Raw genomic sequence first — 20128 nt, 5'->3', positions numbered from 1 at the left:
TGGTTAAGGACACAAACTTAGGAACTACTTACCAGTTTGATTTTCAGTTCTACTGTTTATTAAGGTGTGCCTCTGGCAATTTGTTTAATTTGTTTAACTTCTCTGTCTCAGCTTACTCATCTGCAAAATAGGGTCAATAATGGTACAACCTTATGGGGTTATCTTGAGGATTAAATGATTATTTTTAACATACTTAAAACACTTCCTGGTTTATAGGAAACATGAGCGCTTACTTTGCAAAAAATAAAATATTTCATAATTACTAATTATTATGACTTTAAACTAAAGAAGATAATACAGTATTTGTCATAGAGTAACATTCAATAAGAATTTGTTCTGGTATGGGGTCCCTGGGTGGCTCAGTCGGTTGAACGTCCAACTTCAGCTCAGGTCATGATCTCACGGTTCATGGATTCAAGCCCTGTGTCAGGCTCTGTGGTGACAGCTCAGAGCCTGGAGCCTCCTTCAGATTCTGTGTCTCCCTCTCTCTTTGCCTCTCCTCTGCTCATGCTCCGTCTCTCTCAAAAATAAATAAACATTAAAAAAAAGAATTAGCTCTGGTACTCTGGGATAATTTTACTATTTAACTTAAATATTCTCTGAGTCCAGTTTCAGGAAACTATTAGAAAATTATTACAAATTAAGGAACTTAACAAAATTAATTAACTAGACCAATTTGTATATGAACTTAGTATTTTTATTTCTGGAATCTTAAGGTGCTTTAAGGGACTATAAATCAAAGTTCAAAAATCAAAATAAAGTCTTCTACAAAGTAATTATAACATTTTAATGACCAGAATGAAATAAAGCTAAAACAAAAGACCTAAGACCCAAATAGATTACTAAATCTGCCAGGACAACTGTGAGAGAATTTATAAGATCAACTCAGGATTTCAGAGGACACTGAAATGCCCACAGGAAGCCTGGGCCTTATTGTAGTAACCACAACGCGCAAAGAGGGTGTTAGATCAGGGGAGTTTTGAATGGGGAAATACCTTCTCAATGTTTCCCAATTTTACCCACAGTAACTCCCTTAGCTTTCAGATGAGAAAATCAGAGCTTAGAAATAGGAAGTCTTAAGGTCATAAAATTATCTTAAATCCAGGCCGTGCTCCTCCTAGTGTGCATCCCTACCCACTAAACCACAGTGTGCCTGCTATCAATCTAGTTTCTTTAGCATTTAGTCCATCGTGCCATTCGATAATATGGGTTGGTTGAGTGTTATCTAACTTTGTCCCGTTAGAATTCCCTAATCCTTTCTCTCCAAAAGTAATATTAGATTTGACTTGTGATTTATCAGGTAGAAGTTTATCCTGGTTATGTATTTGCTGTTCTAGAATCCAAAGTGACTCTGGACATCTGTAGATAGTAATTTTCATTGCATATGTTCATTTAGTTCATGGAGATGCTGGAAATCGAAAGATTGGAGCATTCAATAATTCTTCCAAGATTTTGTTTGATTTTAATTAAAAAACAGAGAAAAAAGGGGTGCCTGGGTATTTTGGTGGTTGAGCATCTGACTCTTAATTTTAGCTCAGGTTGTGATCTTGCAGTTTGTGAGTTTGTGCCCTGCATCTGGCTTCACACTGTTAGTGAGGAGCCTGCTTGGGTTTCTCTCTCTCTCTGCCCTTCCCACCTGTGCAATGCTCTCTCTCCCAAAATAAATAAACTTAAAATAAGATTAAAAAATAAAATTAAATTTAATTAAATTTAAAAAAAAGCAGGAAGTGTACCTGTGGTGACCCACATAAACATCTTAGAAGTCTCTTTTTTGATATACATTTGACCTTTGAATAATATGGGCATGGGGCACCAACTCCCTTTGCAGTGGAAAATCAACATACAGATTTAACTCTCCAAAAACAACTACTTAAGTTCCACATGAGTGAAATCACATAGTATTTGTCTTTCTCTGACTCAGTTCACTTAGCATTATACCTCTAGAGCTATCCATGTTGTCACAAATGAAAAAAAATCTCACTCGTATTTATGGCTGAGTAATATTCCATATGTATATCACATAGGTATAATTTAAGAAACAAAACAAATGGACAAAGGAAATTAGGGATGAACCAAATAACAGACTCTTAACTCTAGAGACCAAATGGATGGTTACCAGGGGGAGGTGGGTCAGGGAATGAGTGAAGTAGGTTAAGGGGATTAACAGTATACTTACATGATAAGCACTGAGTAATGAATAGAATTGTTGAATCACTATATTGTGCACCTGAAACTAATATAACACTGTATTCTAATAGTACTGGAAGAAAAAAAAATTAAAAAAAACTCCTTAACTACTAGTAGACTACTGTTGACTAGAAGGATTACTGATAATATAAATAGTTGATTAACACATATTTTGTATATGTACAAATTATGAATAATATATGTTGCATTCTTATAAGAATATAGTGTGTCTCATATATATAAAATATGCTGTATTCTTAAAGTAAACTAGAGAAGAGAAAATTTTATTAAAAAATCACAAGGTAGAGAAGATACATTTACACTACTGTAGTGTACTTATTGAAAAAAAAATATTTGTAGACCTGCAGAGTTCAAACTCATGTTGTTTTAGGATCAACTGTATATAATTAGAAAAAAAACCAAAACAAACCATCTAAGGCTTAATGAATAAACCATTGAGAATTGGGGGACATGTATTCAGAGAAGCATGGCCCCACTGCCATTCTTCATTTGCTGTGACGTGGGTTCTGTGATGAGAAATGTGCTATGTGGAATACATGCTGGTGGGTAAGGCATTATGCAAGTCCACGGCTGGTAGTTTGGGCAGAAGTCCCCTATGCAGGGAAGGTAAATCCTAGTCAGAGTGTCGATTCCAATAGGAACACAATGCTGTTTTTTCTTTTCTTTTCTTTTCTTTTCTTTTCTTTTCTTTTCTTTTCTTTTCTTTTCTTTTTAATGCTGTTTTTTTCATATTGGAAGTGGTCCATTATAATCAAGCTGCCCCCAGGTGACTGGCTGATCACCTCAAGGAATGGTGCCATACTGGGGACTCAGTGTCAGTCTCTACTGCTGGCAGATGGGGCATATAGCCGCGGCCATGGCAAGATAGGCCTTGTGAAAGGAGGTCCATGTTGCTACACCTTTGCAAAACCTTCATCCCTGTCTCCATGGCCACTTTGTTCATGAATCCTGTATGATAGTGGTCAGTGGGGAGAGCAGGACTGATATCCACAGAATGGGTCATCCTATCCATTTATTAAAATCATCCTGCTTCCTATCGCTTTGGTGAACATTCGTGTAGGACACAAATATCTTCACACTTCTTACCCACTCATGGAAGTCTATACACATGCCTCATCACCTGACTCTTTGTCCTCAATATTCCAATCATGTTCCTTTTAAGTCCCTGATTGTCTAGCCAAATGATTAGTCACAAGCCATGACTCAGTATGTAGTTGCACATCTGGCCATTGCTTCCTCCAAGCAAAATGAACAACCAGGTGCACTGCTCCAAGTTCTGCTTGTTGGGAAGGCTTCCCTCACCCCTGTTATTCAGGGATATTTCCCAAAAGGGCCGTGGTGCTGCACCCGCCTACTTTTGGTTGGTTGCTACGTATTGTGCAGAATCACTTGTAAACCAGGCCTAAGTTTTCTCTGTGAACTGGTCACAAGACTCCCATTAAGGTTACATGTGAAGGCTGGGAGAAAGAAGGGGGCACAACAGGAATGGGGACCATGGGCATTTGGGTCACTTGTTCACTTAACTTACTTGTATCTTTAGGGCCTGCGTAAGCCCGATCATACATACATTGCTTCTATTGAATGATCACGTGCTGCTGTGCCTGCCCAACTTTGTGGATCAGTTTTGGGGGTGTTATTAACCCAGATAACACTCAGATCATGACAGGCAGTCCAGGTCTCATGGTAACTTGGTGGACCATGGATAAGCGTTGAGTCTTTACTAAGGTCCAGTAGTAGCAAGTCAAAAGCTATTTATCCAAAGAAGAGGACAGTCATCTGCAAAGGATAGCAGGGCTTTGATCTAAAATCCTAAGGACCTGTGTGGCAGTTTAGCTATAGGGCCTGTCACCAACTCCAAACAGCATCCCTATCTGCTGCTGATACTTTAAACATCATTGAATCTGCTGGGTCATATCGCCCAAGTGGCAGAGCAGCTGCCCAAACCTGTGACAACCTTCTTTTGTTCTGGCACCCACTCAAAACTACCAGTGTTTGGATCATTCAGTAAACAGGCCAGAGTAACACACCCAAATCAGGAATATGCTGCCTCCAAAACTCAGAGGTCCAGTAGGCAGACATTCTAGATTCATTGTTACAGTTCAGGAAATTAGATCTGTAGTAGTTTGGTTGGATTGTTGAAACATGGACCAAAAAGTGGCCCATAGTAAACTTAAAATGCTAGGGCAGTTCTGGTAAACAATAGAGAGGATTCAGAGGTTTGGGAAGCTTGACATTCTATGATGGATTTGTCAGTTAATATCTGCTAACCCAACCTACAAGGGTCCAGAGGACACACCTTTCACCATGACTTTGAGAAATAAATTTGTGAGGGGAGACACCAGCAACCTTGAAGAGCTTTCTGATCACTTTTCTCCGTAGGGCAACTGCTCTTACTGAATTAGGAAACCAAAATGCACTGGGTGTAATCAGATCCTGGGGTGGCAAGGGCAAGGTGGAGGCACTCAATGGCTCAAGGTAAGATGGGTGCGATTACTGTAGTGGTAGGTAGAGTCTTGTAGTAATCAGAGTAGTCTGGCTCACAGAGACCTCTGGCATTGGCTCATTGATCATGGTGTTTCTAAAGGTTAAAATATGGGATGCCTACTAAATTCTTACTTGATCTGTGTAAAGAAAAGCTTTTTAGGCCATGTGAACAAAAGTCTAACTTGAATCATACAGTCACAGTCCCTCAATCAATCCTCAGATTTGAGCCAGTTTTCATGCTCAGAGCCCCTTGAATGAAGGTGAGGCCAGTCCCCTCATTAAAGGACCTTGTCATACTACCAAACATTTTTTTGTTAATCTTTTCCCATCCTTTCCCAAAGTGACTTTTGATCTTTTACCAAGGTAACCGCAATGGAGAATAAGAAATATTCAGGCCTTTCAGGGATTACTGGACACTGGCTCTGAATTACTGGACACTGCTGTTAATTCCAGGAGGCCCAGAAAGTCACTGTGGTCCACCAGAGCAGGGGCTTATGAAGGTCAGATGATGAATGTAATATTCACTCAGGTGTGTCTCACAGTGGGTACAAGAGTCCTGGAACCCCTCATGTGGTTATTTCCCCAGGTCCAAAATACACAATGGGAGCAGGCGTATTTAGCAACTGGCAGCATTCCCAAATTGAATAAGAATTTAACGCTCTGCTTAACCCTCAAAGAACCCATGAATTAAAGAATGAGGCATTTTCTCATCTATGTACAATGGAGTAAGTATTTTTTTAATGTTTATTTTTTAGAGGTAGGGGAGAGAGAGTGAGAGAGAGAGAGAGTGAGTGAGCAGGGTAGGGGACAGAGAGAGTGGGAGACAATCTGAAACAGGCCCCAGGCTCTCTGAACCATCAGCACAGAGCCTGATGTGGAGCTTGAATCCAGGGACTGTGAGATCATGACCTGAGCCGAAGTTGGATGCTTAACTGACTGAGCCACCCAGGTGCCCCATATTTTCAAGTGTTTTTAATTCTGAAATTCATCACAAAATTTTCTAAAATGTGGTTATATTATCTTTGAAACAAGAAGAAATTTTATTTGTAGTTTATCAATATTCTCGTCAGATTGATGTTTCCTCCTTTAAAGTTTTGTCTAGTTAATGAAGGAGAACTCTAGAGTTTTGAGATATAATTAACAAGTTTTTGATGGAAAGGTAATCAATTCTTCTCAAAATTAGTGAATGACACAGATTGCCTCTTTTCACTGACAATTATATATATTTGTTGATTCTCAATTTCTTAGGAGCTTCCTGTCCTATTGTTGTGGTTCAATTTTATCATTGCCATTTTGCAGCTCTGTAATTAGTTTTGCTGGTAGTTTTCTTCAGTTGAATAGTTAAATGTGATTTGAACTTAATATGATTAAGTCTAATGGATTGCATTTCCTGCTGCCTTCATTTGATTGGCAATGTAGAGAAATAGAAACAAATGCAGTTGAGGAAAGAATTCAAACCATCATTTCATATCCTGGAAAATCTCAGCATCTAAATCTTCTTACTTTCTCGTTTCTTGGCAATACTTCTATCAAGGACTTCAAATTCAATTCCTAATTTATATCATTTTTTACCCAATAAGCAGAATAATTTATATTAGTGGCCCAGCAAACCCCATAAAATTATTCTTTCCCTTTTTTGTTTCTTAAAAAGATAATCCTTCACTTAACCAGTACATCAGTAAATTTAGGTTATTTTAAGAAAAAAATGTTATCAGAACTGCATATGCCGAATACCTCAGAAGTTCTTGCTTGGTTGGCTCTACTATCACAGTGACTTATTTTCCTTGTGTCAAAAGAGTCTCTCACAAAAGGATCCTTCTTTCAAGATTAGTGAAATTTGGGGGGTTGGTTAAGCGTCCGACTTCAGCTCAGGTCATGATCTCATGGTTTGTGAGTTCGAGCCCTGCATCAGGCTCTGTGCTGACAGCTCAGAGTCTGGAGCCTGTTTTGGATTCTGTGCCTCCCTCCCTCTGTCATTTCTCTGCTCACTCCCTGTCTCTCAAAAATAAGTAAACATTAAAAAGAATAAAAATTAAAAGAAAAAAAAGACTGGCAGAATTTTCTGTCTCACAAGTACACACAATCAGACGTCCTGGGCCATAACACAATAAATATGTGTATTTAGATGAGAGTTTTTTTTTTTATGAAATATACAGAATTCCTTCCAGCACATCTGTTTGGCTGTCACAGCCTCAGTGACAACAAACTAGAACAGAGTTTCCAAAATCCGGAAGGCAGAAATTGAAATCTCTGGTGCCCGAGGAATGTCACTTTTCTGGGACTGTGCTTGTATTTGCAGGAGACTTTGCCAAGATCATGTTAGAATTTGCCTTGTAAGGGTAGACCTTTTACTACTGTAATAAAAATATGGCAACATTAGACATGACAGGATGTTACTGCACTCTTTTTTAGTGTGGTTACACAATTTTCTATTTCCAAAGGATGCCTAACAAAATAAGTGCAGCCAGAAAAAAAAAAAAAGTCATTGAACCTGGAATGTGCGTTGAATGCCATCTGAAACAGACCTGAATCTAGAGGGCATGTAGCATTGCTTCCCATTGCCTTTACCTCCACACTGACTGTCTCTAGAGTTGCTGATGAATTATCACTGGTCTTGACATGATCCTGGTTGGGGAATTTATTACAGAAGGATCATCAAGATAGATGCAGTTCTCTCTGAAAGCTCTTATATTCTTCTAGAAAGCATTTCCTTTGGCAACTGAAATGGACCTTTTAGTTTGGCTAAATTATGAGCATCTTTTGAACCTCCCAAGGCATTAATGTGTTATATCATTTACTGTTTGGGGAACTTGATGAGAGGAGGAGGAGTAATGAAAGTCTGAATTTTACTGTGGTGGTTGTTTTGAATTTCAGTGTTTTTATTTTGTCCCCGAGTTATGTAGAGGCAAGAGCATGGCCATTCAAATTAGCAGGCACTATGGAATACTTTCAGGCTTGGGATTGGTGTCAGGCAGCCTCAGTTTGAATCATTGTTCAGCCTCTTATTATCTATGTGATGACAAGTTTTTAAACAAGTCTAAATTTCTGTCTTCTCATCTTTTAAGTGAGTAAAATGTCAGCACCCATTTTCGGTTATGGGATGGATTTAATGAAACGGTCCATGGAAGTTGCTTGGCACGGCACTTGGCGTGTCATAAATCCATGGGAGCAATCAATTATGCTGTTTGAACCCCAGTGCCAGCAATTAATAGGTGGGTGACCTCACCCAAAGTATTTACTCTCATACCTGTTAGCTCATCTTTAAAATGAAAATAATGGGGCAGCTGTGGCTCAGTCTATTGAGCATTCAGCTTCGGCTCAGGTCATGATCTCACATTTGTGAGTTCAAGTCCCACATTGGATTCTGTGCTGACAACTCAGAGCCTGGAACCTTCTTGAGATTCTGTGTGTCCCTCTCTCTCTCTGTCCTTTCCCACCTTGTTCTCTCTCTCTCCCTCAAAAATAAATAAACATTAACAAGTTTTAAAAAAATAAAATGAAGATAATGATGTCCCACCTGGAGAATTCTTGAGAAATAAAACTGGTAGGAGGGGCCAAATATTTGACATTTAGTAGTTCATCAGTAAATACTAGTTTTCTCCCCTCTTCACTGCCACTCACAGTAACAACAAAACAATAGAAACAACGACTATTTAAATGCTTCCTAATTGTCAGTCACTATGTATCCTACATAAAGTCACTATATATTCTTGTAGTAAAGTAATATGAGTCAGTGGCATGAATTCATAATTTTGTCAAATTTCTGGATGCCGTGGCTTTGTGTGAAGTAATTTGTATCTTTTGTTTTGGACCCATGTGCAGTGGTTTCCATTAAATTATTTCTTATTTGCCCATCATGAAGAAATCAATTGTTTTCTCTTTGCTATCCAACTTCTGCTAGAAGAAAAAGTAAAATCTGATCTAAAGCTTTGACTGAAGTTATATGCCTTTTCAAAGTTCTTAGGTGAACTTTCTACCTCTACAGAGGGAAGACTTTAGTAGACCCTGGAGTGTTTCAAAGAGAATGTCAGTATTACATCTCATTGTCTGCTGCTCAGCAGGAAAAATTGTGGACCCAACACCAGGTGTCTAAATACAACGTACAACATAAAGGTTTCATTTTCTAGTGCTGCCTGGGTACTTGCAGCATTTTAAATAGGAAGAAAATATTAAATCTTTACGGATAATCCATTTCTTTGAAGATTTTCAGGTAATAGTTTTAGAAAAATATTACTTTCTCATTTCTTGGCAATAGTTCTGTCAAGGACTTTGAATTCAAGCCCAAATTTATATCAGATTATTTTAAAACCCAATTAACCAAGAGCATAATGTGCTCAAAGAAGCACGTTCTGATGATTGATTTCCTTGCGGCCTCCCTTCCTCTCCTGAACTCTAAGCTGTTGGTGTGGATGGAAAACAATGGACTGATTTAATGTATCTGGGCACTTAACACAGAACTTTAATAAGAATGTCAAGAATTGCCATTAGAAAGGATGCTGCCATTTATGTGTTCATTTCCCAAGAGCAGAAACTCTATTACAGTGATTTGAATAAGTTTCTATGGAGTACGGAAAGGCACTGGATTTCATGACCTGCTTGCTGGGGCAAGGTGCCAATTTGCCAGAGCGATTTATTTTAAAGTAACATTATATACGTGTTCTATATGGTGACAAAAGAAGATGAAATTTCAGATTACTGGTTTTCCCAGCTTCAGATCTCTTAGGTTTTAGGTTTTGAGAAGCTGAATGAAAGTGAATAAGATTTGTAACCTCGATTATTATGGGCCGTCCCGAAGCTTTGCTTTTATTTTTGGATATAGCATACACCAGTTGCTGTTCTTATTAATTTCCTTCAAAATGGGAATTAAGAATTTGCTACAAAAATGTGAGTTATTTCCAAGGCAATATGATACAGGGTTAATCACACTTGATTCAGTATTGGTAAATCGGGTCTTTATCATTTTGTGAATTGAGAGAAGTGATTTTATCTCTCTGAGACCCTATGCGTTTTTCCTACAAATAAGATAATTTCCTACAAATAAAGTAAGAAGAGCTCATGTCTCCTTAAGTTCTAAACTTCTAAAAATATGATTATTTTGTCTCCTTGAAGGTTTAGATTTATGTCACTTGAAGTTTTAAACTAAGTCTCACATTAATGAATGATTTGTGATAACTTTGCAGACTACATTTATATTTCTATGTTGTTTACTTATCACATTCACTGTGGCCTGTGGAAGTCACTTACCTTCCCCAAGTCTGTATAATCTCAAGGTAAAAATGAGAAATTTAAACACTATGGTACCTCGAGGTCCTTCCAGTTCTAATGTTTTGTTTCTCGTGTACCTTATTGAAATCAGATAAAATATAGGGTGTGTGGATCTCAGTAATATAGGAGAGACAAGGTCAGCAATAACATGGTATTTTCCCTAGAAAGAGTTTTTGGCTTCCCTTGAATGACATTTGTGACCTCTTAGTCCCTTTGAGCTGCTGTAAGAATACCATAAACTGAATGTCTATTTATGTTTCTGTTTTGTTTTGTTTTTGGATTTTTTTGCTATTTATTTATTTATTTATTTATTTATGAGAGAGAGAGACAGTGTGAGCAGGGGAGGGTCAGAGAGAGAGCGAGACACAGAATCTGAAACAGGCTTCAGGCTCTGAGCTAGCTGTCAGCACAGAGCCCGACATGGGGCTTGAACCCACGAACCGTGAGATCATGACCTGAGCCGAGTAGTTGACTGAGCCACCCAGGCGCTCCGACTGGGTGGCTTTTAAACAACAGAAATTTATTTCCCGAAGTTCTGGCGGCTAGTAATCCCAGATTGATGTGTCACAGAGTCTGTGTCTGGTGAGAGCCTGCTTGCTGGTTCATAGACAACTATCTTCTCGCTATGGCCTAACATGGCCAAGAAGCAAGGGACCCGCCTGGCGGACTCTCTTTTCTGAGGGTACTGATCCCACTCAGAAGAACTTTACTCTCATAACCTAATTACCTCCAATAACTCTATCTCTGAATATCACCATGGGGAGAATGGGTTTCTAATATGAAGTTGAGGGGGACACATTCAGTCTATAGCACATGGGATTTATGGAGCCATTAAAATTATGTTTAAAATGTTTTCTTACGTTCAGTTTTGGATAAAAGGATTCATAGCTTTCATAAGGATTTTGAGTACTACATAATGAATACAACTAGAGGCTTTTTCAGAAATTTAGTATAGTGAGTCTTAAATTAGGATCAGTGAAGAGTGGGGTGCTTAAACACTTTCAGGCAGTTCAAGAAATGAAATCTATTTTCGTGGTAACACTAAGATGGTATTTTTCTTTTTTATTTCCATTCATTAGTAAACGCACAGTAGGGTGTTCCAGAAAATCATGGTGTATAATATCATAACAGATAAAATGCACAAGTAGAGGTGAGAATTCAGTGTCTTTTATTAAACTAGACAGACATTAAAGATAGTTGCAAAAATGTAAAGCAGTGTCATTCTTTTCACTAAATTTTGCTTGTTTTGGAATTAAGCATGTAAAATTATTTTGAAATTGATAAATATGTTTTAAAAATATATTAAAGGTCATTAAAGGTTGAGGGAGTTTCTAGTGATAGTACCAAAATGGAGCAAGGCTGATATAAGATGGTATCAACCCTATCGAGAAATCATAATGGGATAGTAGATTGAAAGTGGCAACTCAAATGTTTTTTGAATGAGCAGATGGTGATGTCCAGATGATAGAAGACCACCTTTCATTTCATTAATTGACCCTCAAGGCAAAAGGTGTTTTTTGAAAATCAACTCTCACTTCATGGTGAGCAGATTGAAGGCACAGTTTCTCAGGAGTGAGGATCTTTGGAGGACTTTATTCTAAATGAAGCAACTCAAATGGCCCAGAAGGTGGGCACACAGAGACAGAGTTGAATTGGCTTGTCCTGCTCCAAGTAGGTGGTATGAGAGGAAGCAGTGAGGGGTTTTGCATAGAGTAGAACTGTGAGAATTGTTCAAAGAGATACTAATATTAGAGGAGTAGAAGTCAGTTTATGAAGTGTTTGTATAATATACTGCAGCCCATTTTCCGATTGGAGTCCTGGCTGTGATGATGCGGACCTGTCCAAGCCTGTATCTGTCATGCTAAGTTACTACTGACTTACGTTTTATATTAAAGAAGAAAATAATTTATTTGCAAAGTGCCTGTTCAATAGATCATCTTTTTAGCTAATGTTTACATAACTACTCTACCATTTTTAGTAAAAGTGTGCTATTTAAATAAATACAGAATTGGGCAGATACTGCTCTCAGAGGTGTTAAGAAAAGTGAATTGGGGGATTCTACTATGTATAGTTGAAGGGTATTATAGCAGCCTGTAGGTACGGCACAATCAAATATGTTTGTGAGTTTTTTGCTGCTGTCATTGTTAACGATATCAAAAATGAAATAAAAACATGGCCTATATTTCAATTATTAACTTTTTCCCCTATCTACTTTGCTTCAATCTAAAAATACTTATTAGTACTTATTGAGTGTTTACTATGATGCTGGTTTTATACTGGATCTAGAAATAGGAAGATAAATACAACAAAGCTCATGCCTTTGAGAGTCTCATGCTTTGGCAGGTGAAATATATACATGACCAATGAATATATAACTTGTAATATAAGCGATCAAGCAAGAATTGATAAGATACAGAAGTAGTATATTTACCTTCTTGAAGATAGCAGGGAAGGCTTCACAGGACAGTATTCCATCATGCTTTGAAGGCGGAGCAGGAAGTTGCCAAATGAGCAAGAGACCAAAGACATTTCAGAATGAGCAGGCTCCAGGCAAAAAAGACACGGGAGTTTGAAAAAGCATATTGTGCACAGGGGATTTGTTATTTCTGAAAGGTCAGTGTCAGGAGCATAGCAGGAGATGATACTCAGTACATTAGGTAGAAGCCAGAAACACCTTTCATGTCATGCCAAGAAGTTTGGACTCTTGCAAGTGCATGGAGCCTAGTAAGGAAGCAGATTGTTTATTGGATGAATGAAAGATTTTAAATAGGAAAGGTTTAGAGTCATGTTTGCTTATTTGTTTGCTTTTTAATCATTCTGTCTGCAGTGAGGAGAGAGGCTTGAGAGATAGCAGTAGGGAAATGATTGTAATAAACAGGATGCTTGATGATTTGAAATTAAAACTATAGAGTTGGGGGATGGAGAGATGAGATCAATGCTTGGCAGAGAGAAAGAAATCCGTAGAGGTTATGATGAAGATCTGGGTAATATGAAGACGGTGATGATGAAGAAGAGGTGAGCTCGAAAGGTATTTAAAGGAAAAATTTATCTTGCTAACATCAGAACATTAATAACTCTCACGTAGGACCTGCCCAGGAGTATGGTATGTGCTGTGCCAAACATCACCGAGAACAGAACAGAAATGTTCTCCAAATTCTTCATAGGTGTCCAGTTATTTCCAAATTTAAAGGATATTTTTAGTCACTCATGATCTCATCATTTACACTAATTTTTAATGTCTCATTAAAGAACATATTAGCATTTTCCCCTAATTAAGATATGATAGCAAAATCCAGTAGTGCCCATGGCATATTCAAGCTAAGAACACTGGCAGTGAACTGGACTCTAGCAGAGCATCGAATAAGGAAGTTTCACATCAAAGTGCCTACAGATGACAGCCTTCTGGTTGCTTTGACGGTAGTTAGTATTATTGCTTCCTTAAGGAGCCATAGAAGTAGACTAGTTAATTTCCCCAGATGGTTTCCTTGCACATTAGCCTTAGCGATGCAATATAACCAGTTACATCGATAAAGTTGATCATTGATTTATTCTTCTTTTGGGGTGCTTAAACTCCCAAGTCTCATTGTGACAACTGTTGATACAGTCTGCCTTCCTTTAAAATAACCTCTCTTTCCAGCCCAGGCTACTCTGTAGTGCTCTGGGCTCCAACCCACCTGAGAACACCAGTGGGTGTTAACACCGTGACTTAAAACCATGGTGGGGGTAGGTGGCCTTAAGGAAATGAAATTTTATTATCTCAGGTCACTTGGAGCTCTTAGTTTTCAATTTATTTGATCCCATACTTCAGATTTTCTCAAAACCTACATATTCTTATAATGTTTGTATAATTAAAAGCAAAGTGTCATTTAAAATAAAATAGTTTGTATGAAAATGCACTGTGAATTTGCAGGTGCTAATCAAATGCAAGTAGGTAGTCAGGTAATTATATAGTATCAGGTTTCAATGGTGATTTGGTAAATATAGCACAATTTTCTCCTTACTTAAAAATGTTAACTCTTGTGGGGCGCCTGGGTGATTCAGTCAGTTAAGCGTCCAAGTTCAGCTCAGGTCATGATCTCACGGTTAGTGAGTTCAAGCCTTTCATTGGGTTCTGTGCTGACAGCTCGGAGCCTGGAGCCTGCTTCAGATTCTGTCTCCCTTTCTCTCTGCCTACCCACCCCCCCAAAAAAAAGAAACATTAAAAAAAATCTTTAATATGTTACTCTTGTGTGACTCATTTTATTGGTAGCAAGACATTTGCTTTTGCTCTGTTGTCATAGAGATTACCTTAAACTTTGGGGCACAGTGGATATTAGCTAAAAGGATAAATTGTGGTCAGCCTAAAAGGATATAGAAGTGTCAGAAGATAACAGAACTTTTCAAGGTGATATTCCTTTAGATGGAATGGAATGTTTTGGTTGGGAATTTTAGCCCAGTGCACCAGTCTACAGAAATGGGTTTGCTCTCAGCCGCTTACTGCCCCTAGTATTCTGAAGTGCCTGGGTCACTGTGCTCATTTTAGAGTCCCTGTTTATTTGTTTGCTTGCACTTTGGACATAGCAAGTACCAGGCATGAGCTGGGACTCATGCTTTTGAAGAATAACAACCACACCTTGCTTTTGAGAAACTCCTGGGCGAGCATAGGGATACAACCAAGCAACGTGATGATTGCAAAACAGTAGCATAGAGGGATGCACAGCGTACCGGGTAATCACAGCTGAGGAACACACCTACTCTCAGCTCATTAAGTCCTGTTTGATCGTCAGAATTTAGAATTTTAGAGGAGGTGAAGAAGCAGGCTGAAGGAAAGTAAAATGCACTCGTGGGGAAATATCTTTTCCTAAAAAAGTGCAAAGGAGCCATGAATTCAATAATGAATTAGAAATGAAGTAAAGTAAGCAATACTTACTGAGGAAGCCAGGCTCCTGAAACTTATAATAAACGGATATATACCATTCTTATGTAAAATATATCTATTTTCGGTGGAGGAGCTCAACCCAAGTCAGTTAAACAAGCATACATGCATACATATTCTCTCCCATTGGATCTTTGAAAGTTGAGTAAATGTCATTCTTTGCGTAATTCTGAAAGCTGTTCCTCTCAAGAATCATTTCCCTTCAACTTTTACTATATAAATGTGCTTTGCCTAAGCCATTATCATGATCTGAAAGGTTTCATTAATGATCAACACTTATTAGACTCAACAATCATCGAAGCAAGCAAATTATTCTCTTCTTATAAGCGAGGGCCAAAATGAAATCAGCTTTGGAGTGAAAAGATTGACATACCAGAGGCCTAAAGTAAATTTCATAAAACACAATTCTTTCTAGAATATGTTTATGCAAGTATTTTATGGGAAATGACTTCAGACTAATTTTATATTTTTCCAGGTAAAATCTTTCTCTTGTTTTCTTCTTAGACTAATAAGAGGGTAAAACTCAGAAATAATTTCACAAATCAGAAATAATTGAGTACATCTAAGGTTAATGTGGTCAGAAAACAATCAACTACTGATGCAGAGAGTATCTGCTACATATTTAGCACTTCCTAATGATGCTTTAAGTTGAGTGAAAAATAAGTAAGAGTTAGTGCTTATTTGTGTGTGTGTGTGTGTGTGTGTGTGTGTGAGAGAGAGAGAGAGAGAGAGAGAGAGATTGGTAATCAGAAAAAAAGAGATCAGGAATGAGAGAAAAAGAAAACTTCAGTTTAAAATCAAGAGCTTAACTGATAGTGGAGATTGTAGAAATTCTACAAGGGTCATTGTGTGTGTGTATAAGTAATTGGAAAAGTTTATTTTAACAAGGTAGAGGTGTACATGAAATTTGCTGAGGAATTTGGAAATCTGGGTCTAGTTTTCCAGAAGTTCTAGAACAAATATGTTTTAAAGGGGAAAAGAAAATTGGAATTCAACATTCAAACACAAGCCCTGGGTAATTGCTTTCAGTCTAGCCTGAATCCACTGAACTCAGTGTCAGATGAAAACACATTCAAGGGGTCACAGAGAAGCGGGCTGAAACTGGTAGGCAAGGGATCTATGTATGTAATCCATTATTGGTGGGATTTGAAAATGAAGGCAGCTTATAAGACTATACAACAATCTCTAGAACCTGGAAAGATGTGGTCTGGGGAAAAGTAAAATAGAACCCAGTTTTGGAAATTCACAGTAAGAACATGGAAGCCTAGGGCAGCCAATCATGTGGAAACGCTTTGAAGTAATACAGGGAGAGAAAAGCTGTGTGACTCTTATGCAGAAAATAGTTCTGCTTGGGGTTGGACATCCTGGAGACCCAAGATATATAGGCAGAGAAGGGTTATCTGCATGGTGTGGTATCACCATTGGTGAAAGTCTTGCGTGAGACCAGGATGTAGCTGCTACTGACATGAGTCACAGTACGCAATACTTCCATCTTGGTCTGCTCTGGCTGCTGGCACAGAATACTGCAAAATAACAGAAATGTACTCCTCACAATTCTGGAATCTTGGAAGCTGAAGATTAGGGTGCTGACAAGGTAGGTTTCTTCTCTTGATGCCTCTTCTCCTGGGTTGGCGACCAGCCACCCTTTCACTGTGTACTCACAGTGCATGCAGAGAGAGAGTAAGCTCTCTGGTGTCTCTTCTTACAGGGTGCTAATCCCACTATGAGAGCCTCACCCTCGTGACCTCATTCAACCCTAATCATCTCCCAAAGGCTCCCATCTCCAACTAGCATATTGGTGCTTAGAGCTTCAACATGTGAATTTGTGGCGGACAGAAATATTTAGTTCATAACAACATCCTTCCTTAGGCAATCATCCCTGAAAAGGAAATTCAAAAAGTAGGCCACCGCTGGGTAAAATCCCGAGCAGCCAGTTAAATTTGAATAGCAGATAAATAGCAAATAATGTTTTAGGATAAATATGTCCCCAGGTAACATTTAGAACACACATGTACATATAAAAGTACAAAAATATTTGTCATTTATCTGGAATTAAGATTTCACTGGGAAGCCTGTATTTTTGTTTGCTTAATTTGGCAATTTTAGCTCTTCATTTGTGGGTCAAAGGCTGTTGCTGGACTAACTAACCAATTATTCATCCAGATTGAGAAAAAGCTGAGATGAACAGACCATGACAGCCGTGATCACTCCAGCTTTATAAATTGGTATTTGGATACTGTAATGGTTTACTGTCACAGAGACAGTGATTTTTCGGTCTCAGGTATTTACCCTTGAGGGTGCCCATTATTTCCTCTCTCATTTAGTCTTTCAGACACTTGAGGGTTTTGCTTTAAATACATTTAACTGAAAAGCAGAATTATTTCTGTCTCTTATACTTAAAAGTGACTTAAGGAAAGTGGAGGGTCAAATATTAGTTGCAGACTGCCTCTGTGATTTTCTTTTTAATGTTTATTTATTTTTGAGAGAGAGAGAGAGAGAGCAAGGGAGGGGCAGAGAAGGTGGGGAGAGGATCTGAAGCAGGCTCCATGCTGACAACAGAGAACCCAATGTATGCCACAATTCATGAACCATGAGATTATGACCTGAACTGAAGTTGGACACTTAGCAACTGAGCCACCAGGTGCCCTGAAGACGTCCTCTGTTAAGGTCATTGATAGTTCATGCTGTGGGTGGCTGGCTCAGCCAGATTCCTGCCTTTCCCCCAAGACAGGGCTTTGAGTTAGGTCACAAACACATGGAATCAGAGGACTGGGATTTAAATTCAGGTTCCAGATGTCTTCCTGCGTGGACTTCAAGAATTATCAACCTTGTCAAATTCAGCTTCCACAAACTTCCAACAGGAAGGCAATATACCCATTACCCCAGATTTTATTGATGGAATGATAGTAACAGCAGACATCCTGATAGCCCCTTACTGGGTGCCAAACTTGGGGGATTTGTTAACTTAATGTTACAGTGTGGAGGTCAGTACTGTTATCTGAATTTTATAGATGTGGACTGAAGGTGCAGAGCAGTTAAGTAGTCTTACATAGAGATGTTTAATGTGTATTATTTTATCATCATCATCATGATTTTAGTGCTTTGAAAAGAAGTACTAAAAGCCACAATTATTTATTTAAACAATTAAATTTGTCCCTGAAAACACTGTTGGTTTGCTTCTTAATCATTCAGATTAATATATATATGTGTGTATATATATAGAGAGAGGCCCATCTAATAACATGGCTTAATTGCCTCATTCTGTCAGTTAATCTGTCACAAAGTTAGGCAATTTTTGAACTAAGAGGAGGGAAATTAGTCTCAGTCAATTTCAGGATATTCAAGTTTTTATAAAGTCATTGGCATGTTGGAGCATTCAAAGCCTGTAAGGTAGGAAGAATATGAGGTGAATAAGAAAGTTGACATTCCATTTACAGTGTCAAAGAATCTTCTACTTTAGCATTCCTCCTCAATTGTTGAAATGTAATATGCATTTTCACATTTCATACCTTCCCTTTTATGTATGAAAAACAGAAAGAGCTATTCATTATTATCTAAGACTCCAGCGAAAAACAAATACTATTTCCAGAGATTTTGGCACTGACATTTTAAGAGTCAAATCTTACATCTATTAAAAGGTGAAATGTGACAATGATTTGGTCACACCAAGTGATTTACGTTCAATTGATAATATATAGCAAAATCCTGTAGCAATTTGTAGCTAGGTTGCTATCACAAAATACCACAGCCTGGATAGCTTAAACAGCACACGTCTAATTCTCACAGTTCTAGGGGCTGGGAAGTCCAAGATCAGGCGTTGGCAGGTTGAGCATCAGGTGAAAGCCCGCTTTCTGGTTTATAGTTGGTCATCTTGTTTTCCCACCATGTTCTCATGTGGTAGAAGAGGCAAGAGAGCGCTCTGGGTTCTCTTTTCTAGGGGCACTAATCCCAATAACAAGGCTCCACCTGTATGACCTAATCACACCCAAGGGTACTGCCTCCAAATACATCCCACTGAAGGTTAGGTTTCAATATATGTATTTTGGCAGGGGTAGGGGGCTGGGGGGACACAAACATCCCATCTATCACAGTAAATAAATCCATGCAAATCATAGAGTCGTTCAATCCCAGCTTAAGAATGAAAACTAAAGTTCATATATTTGACATCCACTCACTATTTGGAATCACAGTAACATTTTCACTTAGTGTGCAAGCATATGAGGTTCATAATACAGTGTTTGTTTCTTTAACATAGGGTCTATAAATGGAAAAAGGATAATGGTTACAGTTCTGAAACATCTAGTATGAAAAATAAGTTACTTCACCCCACCTATGAGGCAGTTATTACTGTCCCTGTTTTATATGTTAGGAAAATGACTTGGGAATTTAAATCACTCACCCAGATTCACTCTTGGTAGGTATTGGAGGAAGCAAGATTTGAAGTTCCTTGGGTCTGTCTCGTCCTGTGGCCATGGTCTTATCTACCATAATACATCACCTCTCCAGCAGAAAAGAAAGGGTTGATAGCTGCCTGGAATGAAGGGTCCAGGAAAAATGTCATTTCTAGATAGACCTTATGTTTGTATGCATTCACATGTAATCATTCCTCCCTCCACCCTTATTAGGATGGAGCAAAGAATCAAACTCTCAAACTCCACTCTGACTCATAATAGACTGGATGGTTCTGACCACTACTCCAAAAAGAAAGAACTGTTGGTAATTCCTAAGGCAGCATTGCTCAACTGTGGCCAATAGACCACTACTTCTTGAGCCTCTCCAGTACCAGTTGAAAAGAATTTTGAGGGGCTCCTGGGTGGCTCAGTAGGTTAAGCGTCCGACTTAGGCTCAGGTCATGATCTCACGGTTCGTGGGTTCGAGCCTCACGTCAGGCTTTGTGCTCACAGCCAGCTCAGAGCCTGGAGCCTGTTTCAGATTCTGTGTCTCCCTCTCTCTCTGACCCTCCCCTGCTCACACTGTCTCTCTCTCTCTCTCTCTCTCAGAAATGAATAAAACATTAAAAAGAAAGAAAAGAATTTTGAGAGTAGAGGTTGGCAGAATATAAACTCCCAGGTAATGCTAAAGTGAAACTAAAAACTAAAGTTTGAGAATATGCTGAAGAACTAAGAATGAGAGAGAGAGCTGAATTATATTGTAATCCAATTTAAAGTGCCATTGCATTCAGTGTTTGTTGAATATTTACCATTTGCAAATAATGAGTTGGGCTTTGTAGGATACAAACAGAAAAGATGAATAAGG

General features: G+C 38.5%; 1 protein-coding gene across 1 annotated transcript in view; it reads left to right on the top strand.

Annotated features, from left to right (window-relative positions):
- Positions 1 to 20128, top strand: part of KCNIP4 (potassium voltage-gated channel interacting protein 4) — a 1146137-nt gene that overhangs the window by 290767 nt on the left and 835242 nt on the right. The gene's annotated exons all lie outside the window — the stretch shown is intronic.

The sequence above is a fragment of the Crocuta crocuta genome, unplaced genomic scaffold (assembly GCF_008692635.1).
Source record: "Crocuta crocuta isolate KB4526 unplaced genomic scaffold, BGI_CrCroc_1.0 scaffold179, whole genome shotgun sequence".
In the NCBI taxonomy this organism is placed as follows: domain Eukaryota; kingdom Metazoa; phylum Chordata; class Mammalia; order Carnivora; family Hyaenidae; genus Crocuta; species Crocuta crocuta.
Note: the sequence above shows the minus strand (reverse complement) of the source record. Positions and strands in the feature narration are given on the sequence as shown.